This window comes from Cardiocondyla obscurior, linkage group LG15 (genome assembly GCF_019399895.1).
Source record: "Cardiocondyla obscurior isolate alpha-2009 linkage group LG15, Cobs3.1, whole genome shotgun sequence".
Classification (NCBI taxonomy): domain Eukaryota; kingdom Metazoa; phylum Arthropoda; class Insecta; order Hymenoptera; family Formicidae; genus Cardiocondyla; species Cardiocondyla obscurior.
In genome coordinates, this window is record NC_091878.1 from 3,774,623 (window position 1) to 3,801,617 (window position 26,995).

At 36.7% G+C, this 26,995-nt stretch overlaps 3 protein-coding genes across 9 annotated transcripts in view; 2 read left to right on the forward strand and 1 right to left on the reverse strand.

The window, feature by feature from the left end:
• Positions 1 to 18,134, reverse strand: part of Fmrfar (FMRFamide Receptor) — a 38,294-nt gene extending 20,160 nt beyond the window's left edge. The window contains exon 1 of one of the 3 annotated variants that reach the window (XM_070667212.1): positions 15,906 to 18,134. The gene's annotated coding sequence lies outside the window, so the exon portion shown is untranslated. Of the gene's footprint in view, positions 1 to 15,893 lie in introns of all 3 variants that reach the window. The other 2 variants (XM_070667214.1, XM_070667215.1) reach the window with 2 other exon arrangements.
• The window catches only part of LOC139108705 (uncharacterized), a 94,606-nt gene that overhangs the window by 20,906 nt on the left and 46,705 nt on the right, over positions 1 to 26,995 (forward strand). The gene's annotated exons all lie outside the window — the stretch shown is intronic.
• LOC139108708 (uncharacterized) overlaps positions 1 to 26,995 on the forward strand; it is a 48,912-nt gene that overhangs the window by 5,888 nt on the left and 16,029 nt on the right. The window lies entirely within an intron of this gene.

The window sequence follows — 26,995 nt, forward strand, 5'->3', positions numbered from 1 at the left end:
AAAGATATAAATTTTTATCAACATATATTTTAAATTTATTTAATTTTCGTATAATAATTAACAAAGAATAATATCTTTTTTTGGGACAAAAGAAGTGATTAAAATTTTCACTTCAGAATTTACAAATATTTTTCAAAAATAGAAATAATTTTTTTTTAAATATATTAATATCAACTTTGAATTTTATACGATATTGTAAGTTATAGCTTTAGTGAAAATAAAACGTTTGGCGCGTGGAAAACGTACAGAGTTTCTCTTGTAATATTATTATCGTCGGGCAATAGAAAATTCTTTCTATGTAGAAAGAGTGTGTACTTTGTATCAGCGACATGCGCGTTCACTCTTTGAGATCAATGTTTCCAACTATTGAGCTAGAGTATTGGTACTAACTATTGAAAGCATTCATTCGAGCGTAAATGTGGGCCGATAATTTAATATTATTATGTTCACGAGAAGTGGCGGCAATATTTGGACAACCTTCGTGGATTTACGTGAAATCGCTATTCCATTTGGGTCGGACAGGAAAATAAATGTACGTACAGGAAAACTCCATTCACCCGCTAAAATTTCAAGTCGGTCGATTTAAATTGAAGCCTCGAGCAACGGCTGAGAGGAATTAAACGAAACATATTTCTTTATTTATCATTATTCGCTAATCACATCGTTTTAGTTGATAAGCCGAGTAACTTAACAATAAGTGCTCTAATTAAAGAAGCCGGTAACTTTACTGTGATATTCATTTCGCGATTATTCAGATAGGGAAGTAAAGACTGATGGGAATTCGCTTTAAGAGTCAAGCGGAAAGGGCCTATCGTCGGTTCGGTAAAATGGTCAGCTGTCGCTTTCGTTACTGCCAACTCTCTAAAAATATGAGTAGCCTCTCTCTCTGCCGCGGTTGCTCTGAGTCAACTATAGGAACTCCTCGGCTAATTTTAACCGCCGAACACTGTCCGCCGAATGCTTGTTCGTCGCGAATCCGTCGCGAGCTTTGCGAGACCGCGCGTAGCCCTCGGGCGCTTTCGCGATACGCGGAGTGGACCACGCTCGAAAGTTTGCGATTCCCCACCGCACCCGTTTTCTCCCCGAAGAAAACGCAAGTTTCGGTCGTGGAAAATTAAGTTTGAATTAAGCCGGGGCTGGCACAAAAGAACCGGGAGTGGGGGGAAAAAAACAGTTTATTATTTGTTCCTGCATTTACTTAAACACATTGAGAGAAGTTTTATCCAATATCCTTGGCTGGGGCATTTCAATTGGAGAGTTTCAAGAACACCTTGAAAGCACCGTCGGTATAATGCACCGTGTAAGCGCAAAGAAAGTCTTTTCGTAAGATAAACTAATTTGGAAAGAGTTTGGGGAGGGAGTGAATCGTAACTTTTAATTGAAATAAGTTTTCTTTTGTAATCGATTGTCGTGTCGCGGGAAAACAGAGGAGTCGATCTGATCTTGATTGATGTCGATTCCGGTTGTAAACTCCCGCCAGAAAGGAGACGGATCGTTCGGCGAATGCAAAACCGATCTGTCCGATCCGATGCGGGGGATTCGGCAACGAAACTGGAGCGCGGGTATTAAATATAAAGACGAGAAATTAAGTAGTCGTCTAATGGCTCGATTAGCCTCTCCCTTTCTCGTTTCTCCGTGCGTGCAGTTGCTTGGCGCGAAATTAATGGCCAAGGAGATTAAGGTTCTTTTCTTTTTTTTTTTCTTTTTTTTTCTTTCGTTTTAACAGCCTTTTTATCTCGTTAACGCGCAGTATTTGTGAAGTGTTTTCCCGCAATATAAACTCTTTTTAAGTGGAGTCCAAGCGGTGCCAGGCCGAGTGTTTACCGAGCGGAAAATCAAGTGTCTCGGCGCCGTGGAAGGAAGTTATTTCTTAATAAATCGTAAAATAGAGAGATATAGGTCATACGCAGAGTAAACACAGAATATGTCTTGCAGTTTTTTTTTTTTTCAACGAAGGCGAAAGTACACATTCCATTTTCTGATTCATGCAATTTCCGTGTAATATCTATTCACGTCGTTTTTATATTATAGGACTAGAAAAAACGTCACGTATTTATCTATTAATAATCATTATAATAAAATTACGTATAGTTACCCGTAGAAAATAAGAAGTATGAATAAACTTTGTATACCGTACAATTTATAATTTTTTAAATTTAAATATCAAAAGCTCTCACAAAAAAAAATTATAACCTTTTTTTTTATTAGCTTAGCAAAGGGGAATTCATTATTGTAGATAGAATGTAGATCGGATAGGGATGGAGATATATTTGTTCCGAGTGATTGCATCTCGACAAACCTCAATTTTTTTCTCGTTGATTTCTTACCCATCCCATTTTCTCTAAATAAGTGCCGTGCCCTGCTATCTCCATCCTTTGTGAGATAATGGGATTATAGTACGAAAGATTACCGGTCATACAAACAGCTCGAGAAATGGGCTTTGCGTGACGTCAGTCGGCGAAACAACCGCCGTTTATTTCGTAACGCACCGTCGTACTGGCGATTGCCACCGCTCATTTGATAACTCGATGATTGAAGGGTCTTACGCATAATTTGATAAGCCTTTTTTTAGCGATTTAAATTAATCTTAATAAACAAGTCAGGTGACGCAAAAGGAAATTAATTTAAATGAAAAATTGACTCGAGATAAATTAATTTTTATCATACGTATAAACGACGCTTTGGGGCTTTTATAAAATTCTAGATTATTGCTGGAAGACTATGGATCGTTGTGTTCGCATTATAAATTTCTACGAGGCAATTTTGCGAATGCAGTAAATTTTTTCCAGCTAGTTGGTTAAATTTGTCGTGACACAAGTCGTGACTAGGAATACGGAAATGAAATTGGTCTGGGAAACCAATCGGCGATTAGTGTGGGAGTTCGAAGGATTTGTATTATAATGTGGCTCTCATGATCACTGAATTAATGATTAATGGTTTTCGCAGATGAGAACTATCGCGAGAGAAAGAATAAGAGCGAGAGATTTAAATTGCGTAACTCAATCAATGACACGGAGATAAAAATGATTTATCTTTATGTTTGAGAAATGATATTTTTCAGAAACGTACTTTCTATCGTGATAAAGAACATGAGGAAAAATTAGGTTCCTCGCTTAGATGTAAACTTGCAGTTGGTGAATTTTTATAAGGAAATTAGTTTGTTTGATAAGAAGTTTAACGTACACTTTATTTAATTAACATCTGTCCTAAAAATTAAGAAAGTCGGCTCCGAAATTATCTCACTCTTTATCGTCTTCTTGCTCGAGTTTGTGTCACCTTTGCACGTCGCAGACTCGTAATTTGGATAATGGTGTTTTTACGACGAATTAAAACGACGTGTTCTTTCCATTGCAACCATCGAGGCCAGTTTGCAAATGCAATTTGTAAGCGGAAACAACGAGACTTGCGGATAATATAAACTTCTTTTACGAGAAAGAAATGTTTTTGAGAGAATTATTAGATTATTTTGAGATAAATATTTTTTTCATTTAAAACTCATCGATTTAGATCGAGATTATTAAATCAGATATTTTATATCGGCGTGAAGTTATTTGACTGTTAAAGAAGGTATTTGTTCCGTTAATCTTCTCCGTTTCCGAGATTTTCTTCCACGCCTACTTACATTTCCTCTGCAACTTATGTTAGATATCTATCTTATCTTGTTAGTGAGTGCGGCAAGACGAATTTCTTACAGTCGAAGCGTAAAGAATACATATTTTCGAGAGAAGCGGAATCGCCAGCGGGGATTTTCTTCAAGGATGTATTGATCTTGAGAAAGTCTTTCAAAGTATTTATTAAAACTATAAGACCAACTTTTGCGGAGTAGGACCATGTACTGCGAATGAAACCGAAAAATTTGAACAATTAAAAAAAAAGATTGTAAAAAAACAATTTGCGGTATTGATAACATTTAATTTTTCTTATTAGTATGTAAAAATATTATTTATTATTTATTAGTTTTGATATAATATATATTATAGTGATTTATATTTTAAAAAGTAAGCTATTTAAAGACCTCAGTGGAAAAATTCGTCTTTCATTCGAAAAATGTAGTCTTTTCTACCTTGCAAATCTGATTTGTTCCGACTTACGGTTATGCGTTTACGTGAGTCTTTGTTTTCATATGTAGGTTCGTAATGAACATTCTTTTTCTCGTAATGTTTCAAACGAAACCTTTATCTCGCATCCTCCAAACGAAATAATAACTATCTCGATAAAACCATGCAAGTTCCGAGTAGAACGCCACCGCTACTGTTCGTCCTTTCAGTTAGGATTTCTCGAGATTTTCACCGGCAGATTGGAGATCGAGCAATTTAAGTTCTCAACGACGCCTCTGTATAATTTATCGTTTTGAACTTTTGAACTTAATTGAAGTTAAACTCGCGATTTCACCGCGGTTTTCCACGTAAAGAGACATGACAATTTCGGTATCACTTGTGAAAATCAGTGTTAATTTTTCGGGTTTTGGGGGTTTTTTTATTTTATTTTTTTTTATTATTAAAGTAATATGTTCTTAAATGAAGCAACAGTCTTTTTAGTCCGAGCTGGTTGTTATTAATATAGGAAAAGGTGTTTTAATTAAATTAAACGCACAGATTTTTTCGTTATTTCTAGTTTTCGAGTTGTATTTTCTTTGTTGTTTTATATTTTTTAGGCCCATAAACAATGTTAGGAGATAGAACAATTTGATTTTCATTTCTGTTAGAACGAACCTATTAGCTATGCAGATTTTAAGCCCAACACCAAATGGCATAGAGATTGAGTTATCCATATCACCAATAAGGAATCTCTCTAAATTGGACTCGTCTATTACGGATATAGCATTTCGAATTGAGATTTTGAGATATATTAGGCATCAAATACTATCGCTAGGTTTCATCGTAATTAGATTGTTATTTATATCTATAAAATAATTATTCGGCGAATTTTTCGCAGCGCCCTTTATCAAGAACAGAATATTTGCTTCAATAATTATATTATTTTTATTAAAATACTTTACATTTTGTCACTTCATGACATTAAAATGTTCTATTAAAATCGACGAAAAATTGATATAATTTTCATTTTGCATAACAATTCATTCATGTACTCGAATAATTATATTTTAGAGGAATTTGAACGAATTTCCAGCGGAATGTTGCGTCGGTAGGACGAAAACTACTATCATTTGTTCGTAAATCTAGAAAAATACTGTAGCGAGTAGCCATTATAAGAGCTAGTTTGCATAATATATACCAATATCCGCGATGCAAACAGGCGAGTATCTGCAAACACCGACGGTAAAAATTAAAAATTCAGGATCAATCAAGATTTTCGTTATCTTTCGCATAGGGATGCTTTCCTCTCGGCTATAAATGGAACACGGAGTTAACCTAAAGAGAATTCGCTTGCAAACTCGGTTTGTTTGCAATTTTAAGATGCGCATTTTTGAAATCACGAACGTAAATAGATAATTGGAGCTTATCGCGGGCTCGAGGGGAACTTCCGGCGAACGGAAATTTTAATACAAAAGCAAAATAAAAATTCAATGCCTCAAATTAAAACGGTCGTGGAAAGAAAAATATCTCGGAAGTGAGCGAGAGATAATGACTCTTATTAACCATTTACATTTTTTCCGCTCTCATATTTATAGTCTCATCTAACTTAGAAATTGAGTTTACGGCAAAGGATTGTTCCCGCGTCTGTATCTGATGACCACATTTTCCAGATGATGAGCACTCACTATGTAGAATTCGCATTTGTGAAGACGTAATATTATATCTATAGTATATATGTATATATAATAGCTGTCTGTATCACCGTAAAGACGAGTGAAATCCCCGGCGAAAGAAACGCACGAGTTATGATAGATAATATTTCTTTATCTCATACGCTTTATGCGCAAGTCGGATTAACCGTGGATAAAAACGGAGAAAAAGCGATTTTGCATTTGTAAAGTCTATACAAATCTCTCACATCCTTCTCAAACAAAATAAAAAAAAAATGTATATAGTATATAATTTTGCAAACTTTAAAGCATTTATTTTGTAGCGGCTTAGTAAGTATTCATTGCGCTTGACGACACGTCTAATTAGCTTTTCCTCGCGAAGTAAAAATTATTTGTTTCTTCCTCTAAATTACTGTTTCCGTTAAACTCTTACGGTTAGACGGGCGGCGTAAAAGCCCCGGAACGAGCAGGTTAACGGTCGCAATCTTGCTTGAAACGACGATGAATAATTTACGTGGCGCGGATGCTCGTTTGTGTTTTCGGCTGCGGTGACGCTACTTTAGCATTTAATCAAGCGAGAAAGCGCATTTTATCAGCAGCGCTCCGGCATTGTGCGCTGAGCGGCCTTATTCTTCCCTTAATCAACAGAAGACGTCGTTCTACTTATCTTTGCTTACTGCGATAGGTGCACGTCGCGCGTCAGACTTCTATACGAACAATACCGTCTTACGTTTCGCGATAAGAGCAACGTAGGGCAAAAGGGGATGAAAGGGCATAAACGTGCTCAAGATCCGCGGAGTTTCCTCGTTTTATAAAACGCGTTCATTTGAGCATAAAAGTATTGATACCGTTGTTATTACATTAGCATTTTTTCATTTACTACACGCTCCTTACAACGCAAATAGCGGCATTAAAGTTACAAAATGAATTAGATCCGCCGTCTCAGTTTATGCCAAATTTAATTGAACACCTTCATACATACATACATACCGTTAGCCGAGAGAATCTGATGTGCGAAAGACTTATTTGCGACCTCGATTTACGGCCTGGAAAATTCAAATTTAGAATGCAACGTTTCCACTTGCGACAGGAGGGAAGAAGTTCCTTTCAGTTGGCGGAAGGCGACGCGATCGTTACCTCGTTAGAATATTGTGATAGTGGATTGTATGGGAAGGGCTTTTAACTCCGGTCGGCTGTGAGAAACCGTGGCGCAAACCGCGATGCAAACCGCGCACCTCGGGGTGACATACGCGGCGATCAGACCGTTAACATCGCGAGGACCATTCATAGAGAACGACCGGAGGAGTATCGGGGGGTACTATGTGAAACGCGAGATAGTATGCAAGTGTAGCCCAGTTTACAGCAGTAACGTATTCCACTTCCAGATTTACGAGCGCCAGTCACGGTAGCTCACCGCAATCAGGACTGCATAAATCCGATGAAACGTTGATATTCTCATCGATTCGAATTAAGCGACTCGAAATCACCCGGCGTTGGAATTTTCATTTGATAAAAAAAAAAACTACGATATTTAATAGCCTTGACGCGTTTAATTTACAGAAGCGCGCGCTATATTTCTCATCGTTATCGCCGGGATTAGATTTAGCCTCCGAGCGTAAATTTCCAAACGCCGAGTGAAATCTTGCGGCTTGAAATTAGGATAATAGTGCATCAGTTATTGATATACAAGCGGGAATCTGCTTGCCGCTGGTTTATGAACCGCAAACTAGCCAGAAAGCGCAATAATTAAATGCGATTTGATAACGTAGACTCGTCCGGATTTGGTTCCCAGTCTAATTTATCCGATCTAATTTGTGTATAATATGTCAAAATTTAGATTTAAAATTATTTTGTGATTTTATTATTATTAGCTATTTGTTATCTGTGCCATCAAACGGTAATTAAAGTTTAGCCGCAGAAGTTTTACAACAAATTTATTGTTCAAAGCTTACAGTTCTGAATTATCGGACGTTCCCGTTGACCATATAACTTTTTTTTCCTTTTTTTTTCATTTATTTCATTTGCATATAACCACCGGGGAACTACAATTCATTTCTTTGTCCAAATTTACGAAAGGGAGCGACCCATCTATCTTTCCGGAAGTTTATTTTTACGTGTGAAACAAAGCCGGATATAATCTGACGTGCTTCTGGCGTTACAAAACTTCACGTCTATCTTGCCGCCGAGATAAAAGCGATGCATTTAGAGATTAATTCTTTTTGCAGAAATATTTTTTCGCCGGAACACCGTCACGAAACGGAATAATCTGGTTTCGCATGCATTTTATCTGCCGCGACGTACTGCGCCTTCTGCCTCGGTTATCGTTCATAATTTTTTTCGCCGGCCACACTTCTATTTTACAACGAAGAACGTCTTCTCGTATTCAAACGATAACAATTCTTGAGCACCGTTCTTGAGGCGCAATAGTGTGTGAAATTGTTCTCACTATATAAATGATAAGACGGTTGATTGCATCCCATTTTCCCCCGCGGACCGGCCATTTTCTCGACCATAAAAGTTCACCGGGCGATAGAGTGGGTGGGCAATGCGTTTACATTTTTTTTTTTCTTTTTTCTTTTTGATTGCGTCTATAACGCACAATGATTTTTCAGACGAATCGTTGCGTTCACCGAGTAATAAATTACACGTCAAAATGTTGTATAAGACAATTATTTACATGAGCATTTGTTTAAATTTAACAAAAGTAGCTGTAATTTAAAGTAGAATACCCTTTGAATCTCGCAAGTACAATAAAAAATGAACTATTAAACAAACTTTAAAAGAAAAAAAAAAAACACCTTACTCTCTTTCGTATTCCTCCTACTGTTGGAAAGTTTCTCGCAGGTGGAATTTTCCGTGCGATTCCTTCGTATTCATTATGTGCCGAATTAAATTATGTACGCAGCATTCATTTGCATTCTTCTTTGATAATTTCTAAACTCGTCATCTTAAACTTTACCCTAACACAATTCTAACAGAGTTATCTTTTTGGCTCGATACTTCCAACATAAATGTTGAAGAACAATCTGCATAAATGTTTGAGATTTTGGAACTTGTGATCATTAGCGTTGCAAATCTATATGAAAGTTTCTGAATTGCATTTAATTTTATATAAATAACGATAAATGTAATTTTAAGCGGCTCATATTTAAAATATTTGCTCGCGCTTTGCTTTCTAGCGTTAAAAATTTACAAACTGCTTTTAATAATGGAGCAAATAGAATATAATACATTTTATATTAATTCAGAACTATGAAACTTTGTAATAAAAAAAAAAAAGAAAGTCGATCGTTTGATAACAATTCGTCGGTTATGAAGCTTGTATGCATAGCGGCCCTGAATCATATACCCCCTTGTTGGTATCTGATATCCTTTATCCGCCGTCGCTTTTCTGAAAAATAGAAAAATCGAACGTGTTTGATAGATCCCGGGGAATAGACGAAAAAGAAAGAAGTTGATCGGTGAAAGGTTCGCTTCATAAAAAATATTACATCGAACGGTATTTTTTTTTGCTTTTGTTTAAATCTCAATTAAATCGCCGTTTCCCGGCGTTGTAATCGCGCATTCGCGCACTCATGTTCTCTCCATATAAATTCAGAAGTTTGACGGAAATCATTTGTCAGTGTCGGTGACGTATCTTTTACTCCGTAATTTTTTTTCTTCTTCTCCCCTCTCCCCCGCCCCCTCGCAGCAACTATTCTCTCTTCCACGTGAATTTTTCCGCGGACTGGTGATTTTTTAAATCGCTCGTATATCATTATGAATAGTAGCGGGAAAGCTCGATGCGACCTCGACAAGCTTCCAACTGCGAAAAGCTCTCTCCTGATTTGCATGCGCATAGTGACCATGAGATCTCAGTATTCTGGATATAGAATATAAAACAGTGATTTGCATATTAAACACTTTTCTGCAAATTTGAAACGTTTACAATTTTGAAAAATTTTAAGAACGCGCTTTAACAGATGTACGGTCGAACAGATCGACTTTCTTGCCCCAACGTGTCTCGTTTTTGCTCAACGCTCGTTTAGTCGATGGCGTATCGTACTTGAGCAATAGTTCGATATGAAAAAACAATGATATATATATCAGTATTGTAATTAGCATTGTTTAAGAAGAGAAAACTGCGAACGATCTTGTCTCCATGATTAATGAGCTGCGGAGTTTAATGAAAGTGTTTATGTTCTTTCGGTATAGACGAGGATTTAATGCAAAAATAATGAAAAATACGAAAGTGATATACGACGCGTGATTAAAGATAATAACGAGACAAAAATATTAATACGTTTCTCATTTTATTTCTTTGTGATAACTTTCGTTGTAAACTCGTCTCAATCACGGTCGGTTGTTTTTAAATTGTACGCGAACGAAAAACACGATGGTCAAAAGGAAGCCCGAAAGTATTTTGCATGTCTGAAAATCCTATCGATACGTACTTAATGGCTTTCATATGAACTGTTCTGTACAATTTTTAATTAAATTCAAATTTAATAAATTTTGTTCTGACTCGAATCAACGAAAAACGAGAACATCCCGTTTGAACTGCAATATCACGCTATTGTCTACGTTCCTATAACACACATGTCTATTTATAAATTTGACCAGCGCGAATAATACTTTTTATAAAATTCGATTTTTTACCTATGTCCTTTGGTAAACAAAAATTAATAATTACACTTTTGCTGCGTAAGTAACATAATTCCAACGTTAATTAAAAAAGGAACTAGCGTCGAAGTTGTTTTTATGTCGCGACGGACAACAAAACTCGAGGCAGGCGTAGCTTCGTAGAAATTGTTATTTTGTTTCCTCGCAGGTATTTATTTTAATTCGCGTATTTGCATTTTTATGAGGGAAAGAGCATGCGAATTTTTGCAAAAATTCACTGCCGACAGAAGCGCAATTAGTATAATCGTGAAGCGTAATACACTCCGGCGTGTTAACAAGGTCGGTTCAACGGGATTATCCGCGTTACGCGCAAAAAGACCTCTTTTTTTTATTGATATGTACCTATATTCGCGTGTGATCTTGCGGCGGATTCGCATTTGATGCCGGACACTTCGTAATGTGCCGGGTGATCGAGATAATCGGACTTTACCGGCGCGTGTTACAATGCGTTTGCATTAACGCACCCGGGTGGTACACGCTGCCGTGCTTTGCCGACGCTGTTTCACTGCGATTATCTTTCAGGCAAAAGCACGTTTAACGCGTATCAAAGAGACTACGAGGTGAATTATTAAAATCAATACACACGGGGATTTGCGAGAATATGTTCATACAGTATATAGGCCGATTTTGGAATATTGCAGCTTTGTGGTACATTGCGTATACTTCGGCAAATATGCCTGCGGGTCTATTTCGCGATATTTTAATAAATCGGAATCCTTCCGCGTTTAAAGGGTAAACGATCGCGTCCGCGTCTCGCTCCCTTATCTATTCTTTCAGTTGCGAATAATGTAACGAAATTAATTATCTCTCCTGCCGTTCGTTATAACGTTATCGGGACTCGCGCGTTTTCAGATGACGATGCACGTAGTGACATGAAAAATTTATTGCGCCATCGAGATATATGCGCGATGACGGTAAAACTCAATTATTTCATTGTGAAAACGCGCGCATCATGCGCGCGTATGGAGATAAACGCACATGAAAAGTTATTAGCGATAACTGGGAAACACGGCGATGTTTATCGATTCGTTTCCGATTTTATTCGAGTAAATGAATTGTTTATATCATTTTTAGAATTATGCTCAGTGAGTTATTTTTGTTAATGGGCAGTATTTCCCTTAAAAAAAACAGGTTATAGATTTTAATATTAAAATAAAAATTAAAATTAAAAATTAAAAATGATGATGACAATTTGTAAAGTACAACTTATAAGTGGATTCAACCTACCATCGGAAAAGGTTAATATTAATTACGGGCATAAATTACTGCAACTATTTCGAGCGTTTTGCGGCAGTCCTTCATTTAGTTTCCACTGTACTTGAAATAACGCACCATTATAAATAGGAAATTATATTTTCGTAACATTCGCTGATTATTAGATTATCTCGAAGTAAAATTAAAATAAATACGAAACGGTGGATGTTAGTTTACTTGCGAAGATTGATCGAAATTGCAAAAATAACAATTTTTAGAACTCGTGTAAAATAGTTTGATTAAATTTTACTGGAAAACTTTTAATCTGTTTTTTTTTTATTTTTTTTTTAGATTTTTTTTGTTTGTTCTAGATATTATTACTCATATCCTTATTGTAAAGTACTTTAGGATTTTTTTTTGTTATCTTTGATTGAATTAGGTCGACGCTTTTTTGAAAAGTTGCGAGCTCTGGAAAATCATTTTTCTTTGTTTTTACATTTAAATTAATTGCGGTAATTACTTGAACGGTGTTGTATGTAAATGCTGGTGGCGAATTACAAATTTTAGATTCGCGAGGGATATGTTCCTCTCAACTGTTTGAACTGTACGCCAAAGATATTCACCGAGTAATTCACCAAATTACGTAAACGCGCAATGAATAAATTTAAGCACGATCGTTGCGGTGAAAGCTCTTCGATGGTGCAATTGAAAGTTTCTTTGATTGAAGTACGTTTCTGCAACAATTCGCTCTCGCGAAGAATTAGTGACCGTCGTCTTTATCGAGTCCGATGCAACAGTTAATTTTGCGAAGCGCATTTTCGACCGTAGAAATAATCAAACCGATCATTACCGCGCAATGACTTTGACCATCTTCAACATTTATTAGAAATTACATCTAATTGAAATTGTATTTTCATAGTAAAAGTTTCGGGGGAAGAAAACCAATTTCGTAATTAATTAAAACTTTCCCTTTGATCTGTTTTAAAGGATTCGAGAAACTTTAACGCGCCGACGTCGTGTTAACTTTGTAACTCATTGTTAGCTAAATAATTCGATATAATATTCGAGTTAATTATATGTGTCGCAAAACTTTCGTCTTGGAGCGATTGTGCTCGCGAGAAAGTCGGGATAAAGGTCAGTCGGTGATTGCCAGATGATTCCGAGCGAAAGCCTAAGCTTCTCCAAGATATTCGCGAGCAGCAATCTTTTGTGTAGTTCAACAATCTTTGAAGTGTTCTCGTAGATGATTACTAACCGCGGAAGTCAGATTAAGAGGATTGCTCTAGTTTACATGTTTCCTTTGTTTCTAAGACGTTACAAAGGGAACGGGGCGAAGTGGCTTTCGATCGGAGAGAAGGGAGAAGCGCAAGAAAGACAGCAAAGTAGGGAGAAAAAGGTTTCCCTTGTGCCTTATAACGGGGTGAGATTTATAATCACGGATGTCGCTCCGGGGAACGATCGTAAAATGATTTTCATCGAGAGATCGATTTGTTACTCGTAAAATATCTCGTTTTGTGCGTCGACGAGCCGGAAAAAAAGAGAACTGTATGCGACGCGTGCGTTTCATTTCTAAAATGTCGTGTTAAAAACAGATTTATTGTGCTTCGAAATTTAGTATCAATATCCTGGGCCAGAACTAAACGGATATTTCTTTCGCGAGTCCGCACTTCCTCTGCGAAAGCATTGTTGGAAAATCAACGGTCAAATAAATTTTGTTTTATCACGTTACGCACGTTTTATTGTTTCGCGTATCTAATGTGCCCGGCGAAGCGCGTTTTCGAGATGACACGCCACGGTTTTTCATTATTTTGTTGTTCAATTAGCCACGGAAAGAAAATGAAAGCGGCCAGGTGTGTGATAAAGTGGACAAGTGAATTAATTCGCGCACTAGTTCACTGTCGTTTTAATGCAACAAAACAACCCCTCGTGTTGTCGCGTCCGAAATAAACAGTTAAATAAATAGCAATTAAAACGTATAAATCACCGTAAATGGCGATTGATTAAACTCGGCGGCTGCTACTTTCTGACACTTCCCTCCGCGCCATTATTCGTTTCGACTCGCGAAAGAAGCGCGAGAAAAACCACACGCGGCAGATATGTAATACTTAAAATAACCCAGACCATTGCTTGAGGGTTAATTAAAGCTCCAACGATGCACTTAGGTTTATCGATCCGATCATAAATATCGGTTGCATGAATGCTTCGGTCTTATTTGTACTGTAGCCGGCTATTTATATGGTAACTAGTCCGTGTCTCTCTCTCTCTCTCGCTGAAACTTAATAATCTAAAAGGGCCCACACGCAGTATAGGCATTATGAGCAATGAGACCTTAGAGATGTTGCTTTATTAGTGTCCCTAACATCCAAGTCGGACCATTGTCGATTATTTATGATCTAATTTACACCGTTAAATTGATCGATGGGCACACGAAGTACTTGGAGTAAACTAGTTCTATGATCGTGACATATTAAACTGTCATTTTTTTTTTATTCTTTTTACCGGACGTTTCGAATTTAAGACTCGGATTGAAGCCCGACACTTTGATTCTTTAGACGTGCTCGTTAATATTGAAATCAAACGTCAACGCTTGGTGATAATGAATTAAATTTAGTTAACTACGTTGATTTCAATTCGCGATACCGAACGACTTGCATTTGCGGTGGAACGTAATTTCATTTCGATGATTGTGGCCGGCTCTTTGATCAGATATTCAAGACCATGCCGTTTATACGAATGCTTCGTTACTTGTGTAATTTATCATTGTGTGCTTCTCTTGGCTTTCTCTTTTAACATTTGCCTCCTACCGTCATTCGGTTTATTACGCGATACGATCGGAATACATAAGTTCATACATGGAAATCATCGGTCTCTTTATCGTAATCGTAATTTATCACTCTGCTTGCTTTCGCCATTTTTCCCGCATCATAATTCAATCGTGCTCGCGACGTTTATTTCCCGAATTTTTCCTCATTACATCGTGCAGCTCGAAATCGCAATAAATCTCCTGAAAAGTTGCAGATTTTTGCGATCGCCCATTTTTCCGGGAAAGGTTATTCGAAGAGAACGTTTCTTCCACGTCACTTTTTCGTTACAGTTGCAATAACTGGCGCTATATTTAGATTCAATATCTCGCTTCATTATGTTGCACAAGCAAATATGAAATTGCGATAAAAATGCATTGAGTGTTCACGCATTTTGTAAAAATAGCAATAAGATTGAATTATAAATCCAATTTTCTTTAACATTTCGATGTGATTTGTTTGCTATTTATAAATTTAATATAACAAGTCAATGTAAATTAATTTTAGATTTAATATCAGAAGAGTTATTTTTCTAAATAGAGTCGCATAATTACATTTTTTTTTTTTGCATATTAATCGTGATTGCTTTGTGATTATTTTCATTTAAATATAACATATGCAAAATAATCGATATGAATATAATGTTACGCAAATAAGTTTTTTTTACACGCATATTGTACATACGTCACAATATTTTCACGAGAAAAACAAAGTTACGGATCGACAACTTGACAAGTGCTGTGTTAGAAAGGGTGACGTGAAAGAAACAGATGTTTGAGATGAGCTGCTTGTTTCGGCGTAAATTCTGATTTTCTACGAAATCCACAGATGACTCCTTACACATTATATTATATATATATATAGAGTGTCCTTAACGATAGACATCACATTACTCGTTAACCGTAGATTGCCGACGTCAAAATAATAATTCTAACGCGAAAATATTGAGGCTATTAATTCTTGAACGAGAGAAAAAAAATATTCGAATTTGATCTGTTAACTTTTCCATTAAGTTTTAATCACTTAGGAACATTTTAAAGGCCTTTTCACGGTGACGCTCAGTTTGACAAGCAACAATTAAAATTCATGTTTGTTTTATTTCTTTGAAAACTATAAGTCGCTAGATACCGCGATGATAGTAATTTCCAATTTATCGTACGGAAACGCGTCACGCGAATTATCAAAATATCCGTGTGAAACATGTCACGGACAAGTGACACGACAATAATATGCAGATATGTGAAATTAATTGTTGATCATTATTATGCGGTATAATTATTTCTACAGAGTTGACTGAATTGTGAAAGAGCTTTCCTTTGCGAATCATCTCAGGTGATACGGTGCAATTAATAAGGCGACTCGAAACACTTGTAAGGTGTCGGGTATTAAATTTTAATAAATAAATTATGAATCCGATGGCGCGTCTTGTTGCTCGTTTATAAAATTGCTGTCCCTGTTCACGAAACTATTAATAGCCGAATGTCACGTACGCGACGAAAGGGACGCGAGATCTCGATTGAGGGTTTCACCTGCATAATCACCTGTCGTTAGTCTCCTCGTCGATCATGCGACACTCGAACTCCATCGTCGCGTCATCTGGCATTCTCATTACCGTGAGTCGCGTGCCTGTCCGCTCGAGCATGAGAAATCAGATGTGTGTGCCTTACATCACTCCCACGACATCGAACTTAATCATAACTTTGTCCATCAAGGACAGGAAGAGATATATCGCGACACTGGCTGAGCCGAAAATTTGAGGAACGTCTCGCAAATTCCGTCCTCGATTATAGCGTTGATTTTTGTTCGTCGATGAGTCACTAGCTTTCTTCGAAGAGGGTTCCTCCGCGTTCCGATATTGTCCACAAACACGCCAATCACCGATCTGTATCACTTAATTCTATAACATTAGTTAGTCATCGCGCTTCGACAGTGAGTCATATACTTCCAGAATCTGTATTGATTTAATTCAGATCTACGATTGTACATACATTTCGAATCGATGAATGAACGAACTGATCTCGGTTTGTAAAAAAAAGTCCCAAAGTTTCGCTTAGTTTTAAATATTAATTTTTTTTTTTTTTTTTGCGAAAAAACTTTTTAATTAACTTATTTCTTCATTGTTGTATAGCGTAATCCACCTTAATGAAAAAAAAGAAAAAGATTTAATAATCCGAGGATTCTTGCAATTCTAAGAAAGGTTAAGCTTTAATTCTCAAAGAAGTTCCGAGTTTATCGTCTTTTAATTTAGGTGTCTCCGAGATACTGGTTCATTAATACACTTATTTCTTCCCGAATAAAGTACTGTTTTTACAGGAAAGAAAAAGGTGCGCGTTTGTCCGCGAAAGATACTTGTGGTTTCTTCAGGTTTTTCACTTGAAAAAGCTTTTGGGTTGATTCCTTTTTGGATTTCTTTCCTCAAAGTGTCTTCCTGGTAGTTATCATTTTCCGTCATTAACTTCCTTTTTCTTTATTGAAGAAATTAAAATAGCTTTACTGCTGAATAAGTAAGTGTACTAATAAGTCGATTTGCGTTGGTTGATGCCACTGATTTACGGTGGTCCTTATTCAATAACAATTGCGGTGGCTTTTATTAAATTCGCGTTAAATTAAATTACAGTTCGCGTCGCCTCTGGTAAAACCTAATAAAATTCTCAAGACTCTATTAATAGCACTTAATCCCCACGTTGCTTTATTTATTCTGTTAATAACCCCGCGGTTGTTAATGGTATTAACAATCCAAAGTTTGATCGAGATTGATTTCCACTTGCTGCTAATTTCGTAAGCGCACGTACATAAGCTCGAGTATGGTTACCGGTCATTAATAGTTTCGAACCATTATTAATCCCACTGTCATCAATCTCCTCGGCAGACAGGACCACTGATAATTAACCATTCAGAGAACACCACGCCGGTTATCAATCATATTAAATTCGTTAACGCGTCGTTGTTACATTATTCAAATCTGGCGAGCCTGCTCATTTATAACGTACGCTACGCGCTTCAATCGTTTATTAACAACGCCACCACTGAAACCTAGCGGTCTCTCTTGCGACAATTTATGCTTGGCTCTCATCATTCGCTTATTAGCCCTCGTTCATCAACTCCGTACACGTTAATGAGTTCGCCGTGATCGGCTCTCGGTTTACATGACGAGCACTGACGATTCGGATTTAAGATGTTTTAACGACGCACTGTTCATTAAATACTAAGCTCCTTTAAGAACGCGAGAGTCCGGTTTTTTTTGTGACGCTTACACGCGGCTTTTCGGAACTTTTCGCGCACTGTTCTCTGTAAAAGCTCCGGTCCGCGGTTCGCGGCACGATCTTGCCGCTTCGACGGGAGACGCAAAAGCAACAAGCGGTTTCGAGGCGCTCTCGCGGCGCACTGAAGTGCGTCTGGCCAGCCGGGAGAAGAGGATCGTCAGCGTCGCGACGCGCCGCGTCGCCTAGCGCCGTTACGGAACGGTCGCGAGTGCGCGACGAGAGTGACCCTGGCAGTGAGTGCCGCCTGCGCACTCACGTCCGGGTTGTTCCGGTCCTCTCGTCTTCGGTTGCTTTCTTTCCTCTCGATCACCAGCCCTCCGTTGCCCCCTTTACCCTTTGGGGTATCGCGCGACTTAAGCTCCGTCGAAAGCCACCCCCGTGCCCCTATCTCTTACGTTCGTACGTCCACGCGCGTCCGCCGTCCCATTCGTCTGGCTCGATCCCTGCTCTGTTCGTGCACACACTCTCAAAACGCGTCACAGCGCGATACAGTCTAAACTGAAAGAACGCAAACAGAAGCTATATTGGCGATTGACTCGGAAAATCTGTACAATAAGACACGAAGTCTATCTAGCAATGTTAGAATTTTTTTTAATTTTATTTTTTGCTGCGTTTTTTTTAGTATTTATTTGTGTATTTTTTTCCTCGCGGTTTTGCTTAAAAAGGGAGATGATAAGAATAATTAAAAAAGTTGGATAGATCAATTAAAGGAATTTATGACTAACATGAATCTGTAGGTATATGTCGGCGAATAAAACCGAGAAAAATACGTTCGCGTAATGATTTTATTCTGATAAATTTAAAATATTTGCAATATATTACACACAGAAAATTTCGTGAAAGACATTTTGTAACACTTTTATTATTCGAAAAATTCAATATTTAAAAAAAAATAGAAAATATGCTCAGCGTTATTTTTAACTTGCGCTTTTTTCGCCAAAGCGATACTGTTTTCTACACAGCTTTTTGTCGTTTTTCCGCCTTCCTCGTTTTGGTATCGTGCGTTCTCGCATTTTCTCTTTCAGCATTTTTTGGGCGCTCGTATTTCCACTTGTTGAAGTTTATTATACGAGCGCCAAGATACATCCCGCTTCAATGTATCCTTTTTACGATCAGTCCAATTTCGTTTGTTCTTCCCTTTGTCTTCTTATATGATACATCTTGGACGAGATACGTCGAGGTGATTTTTTTTTTTCTATTGCGTACAATTGTCCTTTCAATTTTGATTTTTTTTTTTTTTCCTTTCTTTAAAATCTTAATTTGTATAAACGAAAATATGTATTTAAAAAACAAATAGTAAATTAAAAAAATGCAATTAAATGAAGAAAATTAACGAATTAAACAATATACAAAGTATTAAACAAAAGTAATAACGATCGAAAATTTTACATTTATTATTTGGGCTACAAATAATGCGGCGGGATCGCTTTAAACGCGACTTGTTTTGGGAATTGTATCGAAAGTTTTATATAAGATTTTACACGTGTTTTCACCCGCATGCATTATTTATTACAAACTGATAAAGCAGCAATTTATGGCCCCTTTTGATCACGCACGCTCATACTTATTCCGACAAACTTTGACCCAGAATAACAAATAGATTTCTCCTCCTTCACGTTCTACCTTTCGTGTCCATCAATATGATAAACCATCTCTCAGAGGGCATGATGTAACGATTATCTTTACACGGCCCCGCTACAGCCACGAATTTATCCGCGCGTAAATCAAAATAAAATCCGAACTTTAGGCCGCAAGATCCGTCACGATCTCAACGGCTAATTCTGACTGTGATTTATCGTGGTACATCCTTTGACTGATCGCGATAAGCCTCGGCGCAGATTGTACACGATAAGATCGTCGGATTACAGGAGTCGTTCTGGTATTTATCGTAAATTGTTTTACGGCACCTCATGTGAGCGAGAAAGACGTAAAGGTGGCGTAGCGCACGTATATAGTTTAGCAAAAGTGGCGCGTGATATATAACCGATTAATATCCTCGGTTTTATCGAGGTTTTCACGCTGAAAATTAGCCTTATCGTAGTATCGATTTTAGTAACAGAGCTACGTGCTCCGCCAAGAGGAGATAGCGATGTAACTCTGTCACTCGTGGTTATAGATTAGTACAGCATCGATACGCGATGCGATAGGAAACGCATTTTCTCGATCGCGCATCTATCTCCGTAAAAGTATAATCGACGCTGACTTGAATGGAGACAGATACATAGTAATATATGGAAACGCAGTAAACAGACCAATATACGCACAGAAAGTACTTTGAAGTTATTTAAATTGGCACTCTCGACGTTTAGAAATAATAGAGAAATTTTTATTGAAAACGTATCTCCGGCAAAGAGACTCTTACGTCTCTTCAAATAAAAGTTCGTTATTCTTTCTGATTTCAGTTCGATGGTTGTTAATTAACGTAATGAATCGGGCGAAATTAATGGCAATAATTTTTGTTTTATTTTAATTTAAATATCTAAACGTAAAATTTAATTTATAGTTTCTTTTATTTTTTTTTACTTTTTTTTACTCTTAAACTTAATGAGCGAAGTCTTGATCGCATTATTTTTGTAACGATATAATGTGATTTTCTTAGCTTAATAAAAGGCGGTGATTGCGTTATTAATTATTATATTATAATAACATTAATTACGTTTTGAATAAACGTCGATCGGGCAACGAGTATTGACGAATCCGGCTTCGTAAGGATAGTAATTATTGTATTGCTCGTGAAACTAGATTAATTGCATTACAACATTGATCGGCATCAGCTAATGTAACCCACGCAGTTTTCTAGTCCTCGCGATTCAGATATCACGCAACGAGGCAAAATTACATTCAGGAATTATCTCGGCCAAAACGTTCGATGGAATTCATTTAAATATATTGCCAGAAGCTACGTAGCTAAATTAATTACCGTTAAATAGCATGATCTTGCCGCATTGTGCGAGTAACGAATGTAAAATGTCAATGAATAAATTAATTGATTAAAAAGGCTGTAATTATAAAAAGAAATTATAAATTTAAAGTAACGATAAAAATGTTAAAATCTTACGATTTATTTGTGATAAGGGCGTGAAATATAGGTTTTGCTATAAATTTAGCCTTTTCGCGCGATGGCACAGTTAATTCTGTTTGTACTTCAAACTCGCTGCGTTTCGTCAATCAATTTCTAATATGCGCAGTCATGCAATTTTACGGAGAATAGGGCACGGTACAGCAAATTGTACGGAAATTGCACATGATGATTAGCCGTAGTAATTGGATTAATTGCAATACGGATATTTAGTTGATTAATTCGCGCTATCCACGCAACTTTCGCCGTCTTCCTATTTTTGATTTGCCTAATTGCAATTAGGAAATCTTATTAATTCCGCATCTCAATATAGTTGTAATTGACGAGGCGCATATATTAGCTTATTAGGTAGCATAATTAATCAGATTATCCTCAAAGTCATTCGTTGCTGCCAGCACATTTGTATACATAATTAATGAGATTAGGCAACGAGGCTGCAGCTGCCGATACGTTTGCTCGCAAAAAGTTATTGCGCAATTTATCACCGAAAAAAAGTTATTACGAAAATTATTACGGGAGTACAAATTGCGAGAAAGTTGCACGTAACAATTCGCGGGAGGGACGATCTTCTTCCGATGATTTATTCGTTACGGCTGTCGAAAGGCCACCCTGGAATCTCACAGTTTTCAGACACACACAACGCCGTAGTTTCTCGATACTTTAAAAATTGCCGAACTCTTGAAATTGACACGGGTCCGCGGGCAGTTAATTATTTTACAACAGTTGAAAACTTGTAAAAAAAAAAGAACGCAAAAAGTTCTTCTTTCGTTATTGGTTATATTATCAACAATGTTCCACACTTCCGAGACACTACTTTTTTATTTTTATATAACTATAGCAAAGCAGAAAGAAAGAAAATTGACTCGATGGAACTTTAGCAAAAGTGAGTAACTTAAGAATTGTCTTATATCGCGGGAGTAGCCGAAGATTAGGGATGATTGGTCGATAACGTACAATTTCTTAACTGCGACCTTTTCTCCGGCGAATTTCCCATTTACGAGAAGCGCGACAAGAGACTCGAAAAATTTTTCGACGAATTACAGAGATCGAATTCTCTGGCGGGTCGTTGAAGTTTCTTTAACAGGGTCAAAGCAAAGAGAAATGCTTTTGAAATGTATCGCTTTATTTTTTATTAGGGATCCTCGGCTTGCCCTATTATTCCCAAGTTATAATTTTACATTCAGCCCTTTGCATAACTTGATAATCTCCCGAGCGGATAAATGTGTATATTTTACTTTAAATTAAAGACCGCGGGAAATATATTAGAAGCTTTAAAATGTATCGACTTTGAAACTTTAAAATATATCGAGAATGCAACGAATGATATACGTGTATACACAAAGGAAACCGAATGTCTCTCGCCGAATAAATACGGTTCCTCCGTTTTTCGAGGGGGTGAAAAGGGGTGAGTTTTCTCGAAATCGCATGACGCCATTCGTATCGTTGCCGTCGGTTCAATCGAATTCCTTGGAGAAGCTCGAGGAATTGTATTTTCTCTCGTACGGAACGAAATGCCACATACAAGTTTAGAAGATTTACGTCGCGCAGCGTAATTTTGAAAAGATTATGTCGCGATATAAAAAAGTACTTTCGTTGTTCAATCATGATTCCACGATTTACACGCCTATAAATATAACAAAAAAAGAAAGTAAAATATCATATTTTTTATTTATTTATATATTTAATATACTCTGCTTTAATTCCTTTTATCTTTAACATCTATCATTTTTAATACGTATCCTTTTAATTTACATATTTCAGTAAATCTGTTAAATTAATGCCACTTTTGATTGCGTCATTTTGGGTACATTTGAAAAGTTTAATTTTAATTATATACATAATATAAAATTAATATTTATTGTTTGTACGAAAATAATTTAATATAAATTAATTATGACGCTACGTTCTGTATATAACAGTTTTCGCTTGTTGGGTATTGTTTTGAATAATTGTCCATCAAATAGCGAGCTATCTACGTAGTATAATAGTAGTACCGTACCTTCTCGGCGTATGTAATTTTCTCAGTCGGTCGATTCCAACTTCTTCATTGCTTACGTATATATCTTTCACGTGTCGGTACATAGGCATGAAGACTGCAGCACGATGAACCGTTTGCATAGATATCGTTCGCTTAGGATCGTCGATTAATCAATTTTACGGGACGTATATTCAAGACAATACTATGAAACAGGGCCTCTGAATAATTCGAAGCCGCCGTGAATCCAATCGTTTTAACGAGGCCGGTACCAGGAATCGCTCCCGTAGCTGTTAAAATTAAAGTTTTTTCTCCCGCATCGTCCTCTTAAATGACCAAATCAAATGGCCGTTGGTGCCCGCAATTCTCGGTACCCGTAAATCTCGTTTGTTTTTTCGGAATGCAGCCGGGTTTTCTTCGAGAATCGACTATAAATATGCAGCCAGACGTATCGCGATCACGCATTGCTCGTGCGCTAAACGAGAAGATGAAGGATGATCCGTCATCGCCGCGGGCGGATGCTGAGCATTACTTTAACGACGTCTGAGTATCGCGTCTCTCAAACCAACGGCAGCGAGATGAGAAACAATCACGCCGCACATTTTATTTAGACGGAAATATTTCTTGATTTATTAAACAAACACCTGACATATGCACGTTTTATCAATCGTTTGTTAGTGCGCTCTTTTTTTTTTTTTTTTTTTGTATTTTTATTGAACGCCGCTCCGTCGAAAAGATTTCTAAACCTTGAATCTACTATTAAACCTGTGTTTTAAATTCATACGTTTAAAAAGAGAACGGGAGATCGCGCGGAAATGAAGGTTGCAGAAAGCGAGGTGGAATTTCGCTTTAGATATTGCGCAAAAATCAATCTGCCGATAATGGTATCGAGCTTTGGGCAATTTGCGTCATACGCGCGCGATGTCGACGTGTCAATGAAGTAGAGGCAATCTACGGTGAAGTGAAGCTTGTTAAAGCACTCGCAAACGTTAATCATATTTCGTGGCAATGCGCAAATCAACGATCGGTCATTTTAATCTCACCGCGCCGGGCCGGGAGGAAAGTTCAGCTCAGGATGTAATTTTATATCGCATTATTGAGGAAGCTGAGAGGTTTTCAATGTATTCTGCATACGGCGACTTATTTCCCTTAAGATAATATTGAAGCGCTGTGACGGAGAAGAGTCTGATACTCGTCCATCATGCGATGGGGCTTTCAAGCTTACCCGATGACAAACTTTGTAATTTAAGGCAGCTGCTGAATGTACACGTAACTAGAAACTTAAACCGATAGCGAACGAACTTAAATTTTAGGCTTAAGTTTGGTATTGAATGACGCGGCGATAGTGCCCGTTTAAATAGCTGAGAAATTCGCTCGAAAAAGCGTAGCTCGTCCCGAAAGTCTCGGACGATGAGCAATTTAATTTTCGAAAGGCAGCGACAGCCTGTGCACAAGTATGACGCCAATATTTTCACGACCGCAGTACATTATTTACGCGAAAGTTTGACTTCGTATATATGCGACAGGAACTGCTCGAGAATACTTGGCGGCTAAAGTTGCATGCAATTTTCTCACGCAATAAATCGCGAAATGTTTTTCCACCGAAGTTTAATAATCGATCGCCGGGGAAATACATATACGGGGTGTCTAATCGCTGATAATTTAAAAATAACCGTAATTAATTTTTTAAAAGTTTGATAGATTATTAATATTGGTTCATCGATATTCAATGTTAATATCTTGACGATTAAATGTTTGAAAATTTCGTCGAGTTCGCTTAGGTTGAACAAAAAGCTCAGGTGCTTTATGAATTAATATCAATTAATATATTTATTGCAATTAAATTTACGTGGAACGTAAAACAAGCCTTTTAATTCGTTTATTGTTTGATTGTCTATCGCTTTCAAAACACCCTGTGTACACGATTGCTAGCACGTAGAATCCTACTCACAGTCAGTTGTGTCTTCGTGAATCATGGGCTCACCAGCCAAAGCGGAGCCAGAACCCAGACATTCGGGTGCCAACAACGAAATCCATAAGTAGTACCAGCATCTCTGACCTTTCTCTCTATTCTAGCCGTAAGGGGTTTTATCTCGGCTTGTAGAAAGTTTGCGAGAATAGAAATGCGGAGGAGTACTCACGTTTAATCCCGCGAACAATCCCGGGTTTGATGACATCTATTCATATAAATAATCTGACGCTTTAAACTTAGATTTTATATATATACGGAAAAATTAAGTTTTAATAATTATAGCTCAGAATTATTATTTATTAAAATATTAATAATTTTTGATTCTGGAAAAACTTTATGTTGGAATTTATAGATATGCATTTTTACGAATAGAAGTAGAGTTCTAGATTTTTTTTTTTTAATTTATAAACAGAACAAGCTGCTTATCTGATTTGCGATAATACCATTACCAGGTCCAGTAGAAAATTATGTGAACGATTTTGCGCGATTGATATTTCTTTCGCGGCAGGTATACGCGCAACGTGCGCTTCGACGGAATACCAATCGTATTCCGTTGATGTTTTCTCCTCGAAGAAGCTCCGCATTTTTCTACCCGGTTCATTCGCATTATTCTAAAGTGAGAACGACATTCTTCATCTGCGCGATTCCCATACGCGTTGTATGTCTTTCATCTACTTTCGTTTTATCTTTCGAAAAAAATATTACATGGTCTCTGTTATCTCGTTATTTTTATACAGGTTGTTGCTTTTGTAAACTATTGGTAAGAAATTAAAATTAAAAATGGAAAGCTTATAAATAATTTAATAAAGTTTTCGATCGTTATTGAGAAAATAAAAATTAAAGGCGGATAACATCTGTAATAAAATTTATTATTAAAAGAATTCGATGTTAAAATTTACATTATTTTATTTCGTTCTATTTCACGATTATTACTTATTAAAAGTTTAATAACTACATTTTTTCTTTCTATTTTTTTTTTTTTTTGCTAAATTAATAACGCAAAAGAAATTTAAATTTTACATGAGACGTTTTACATTCGTTTAAGTAATTTTACATGCAACGTATATTTTTTCTTTGTATCAGCTAAATCTTTTTTAAAAGCTGTGACATAAAACCTGCCGGATTTAATCTCCACATATGTCTCACTTGGCAAGAACTTTCTTAATCTAAGAAGGATCGCGAACGACTTATTTTCCTTTTATAATTACACAAAAGTCCAGCGAATGTACATGAATGTGTCAAAGGGGACAGTTTATTGTACAGGAAGTACGTTATGTCTCATTTTGTCCTCGAAGATATAAAAAATGCAAAGCTTTTACGGTGGCTTGTATACATTTAAATTACGAATTTACATTTTGCATGTAAAACATGCAAATCAACAGGCATACAAAAGGTTACATATGCAAACGATTTTATATCTTAATGCGCACGTGTATCGATAGATTATGTTATTACGCGTATACGTATGTAACTACGAATGGACATTTTGTACAACAAATTTTATTTTATTCTTAAATACGAAAAGGAAGTTTAAAAAAAATACGAAGATTTGAAAATCATCCTGGTTTACCGTAACTCAATGTTTCGTTCGAAGGTTGAGACCCTTATTCGAGAGTCATATGTCGTATTCTTAAATCTACCTAACGACTAAGGCAATTTTCTTTATATTTGGTCCATTTTCGAAGAGAGAACACGTGCGGTGGATGATAGGCATCGAAATGAAGTTTTTTCGTGCGTGTCTTTCGCTTTTTTTTTTCCGCTCGCGTGGATAAGAATGGAGAGATATTAAACCATATTTTATTTAGATGAGGGCCATCAATGTCATGCCACCTGCAGTTACGCAAAACTGCGCGATCGGACCACCGTCTATACAGTCGGGTGCATTCACGTGAAATCGAAACGTCCGTATCGCTTTTGTAAAGCCTCAGTAAAGTGAAAACAGCTCGAGAAAGGAAATACTATCGTAGAGTATCTTCGCGTTTGCTATTTTTATTTTCGTTTGAAGTATATTTGAAATAATTTAATAACATATTTTTAAATAAAAAGCTATTTGGGCACGTATTAAATATTTTTTGTAGAAATAAATTAATTTATCTGCAACAAATTTGTATCTTAATCTTTTTATATTATATTACGACTTTGTTTCTTTTTTCAAACAATTTTATTTGAAAGTTGTCTAAAAATAAAAGTCGTAAAATTTTGCAGAAAAATTGATGCAGAGAATGTGAACACTAACAAATAATAAATGTAAAAAATCAGATTTATAGAAAGGTTGGAAAACGATAAGTACGGGACGGGTTACGTTTGAAATTTGTTTACCTAAGTCGGTCAAAAGCTTTAGA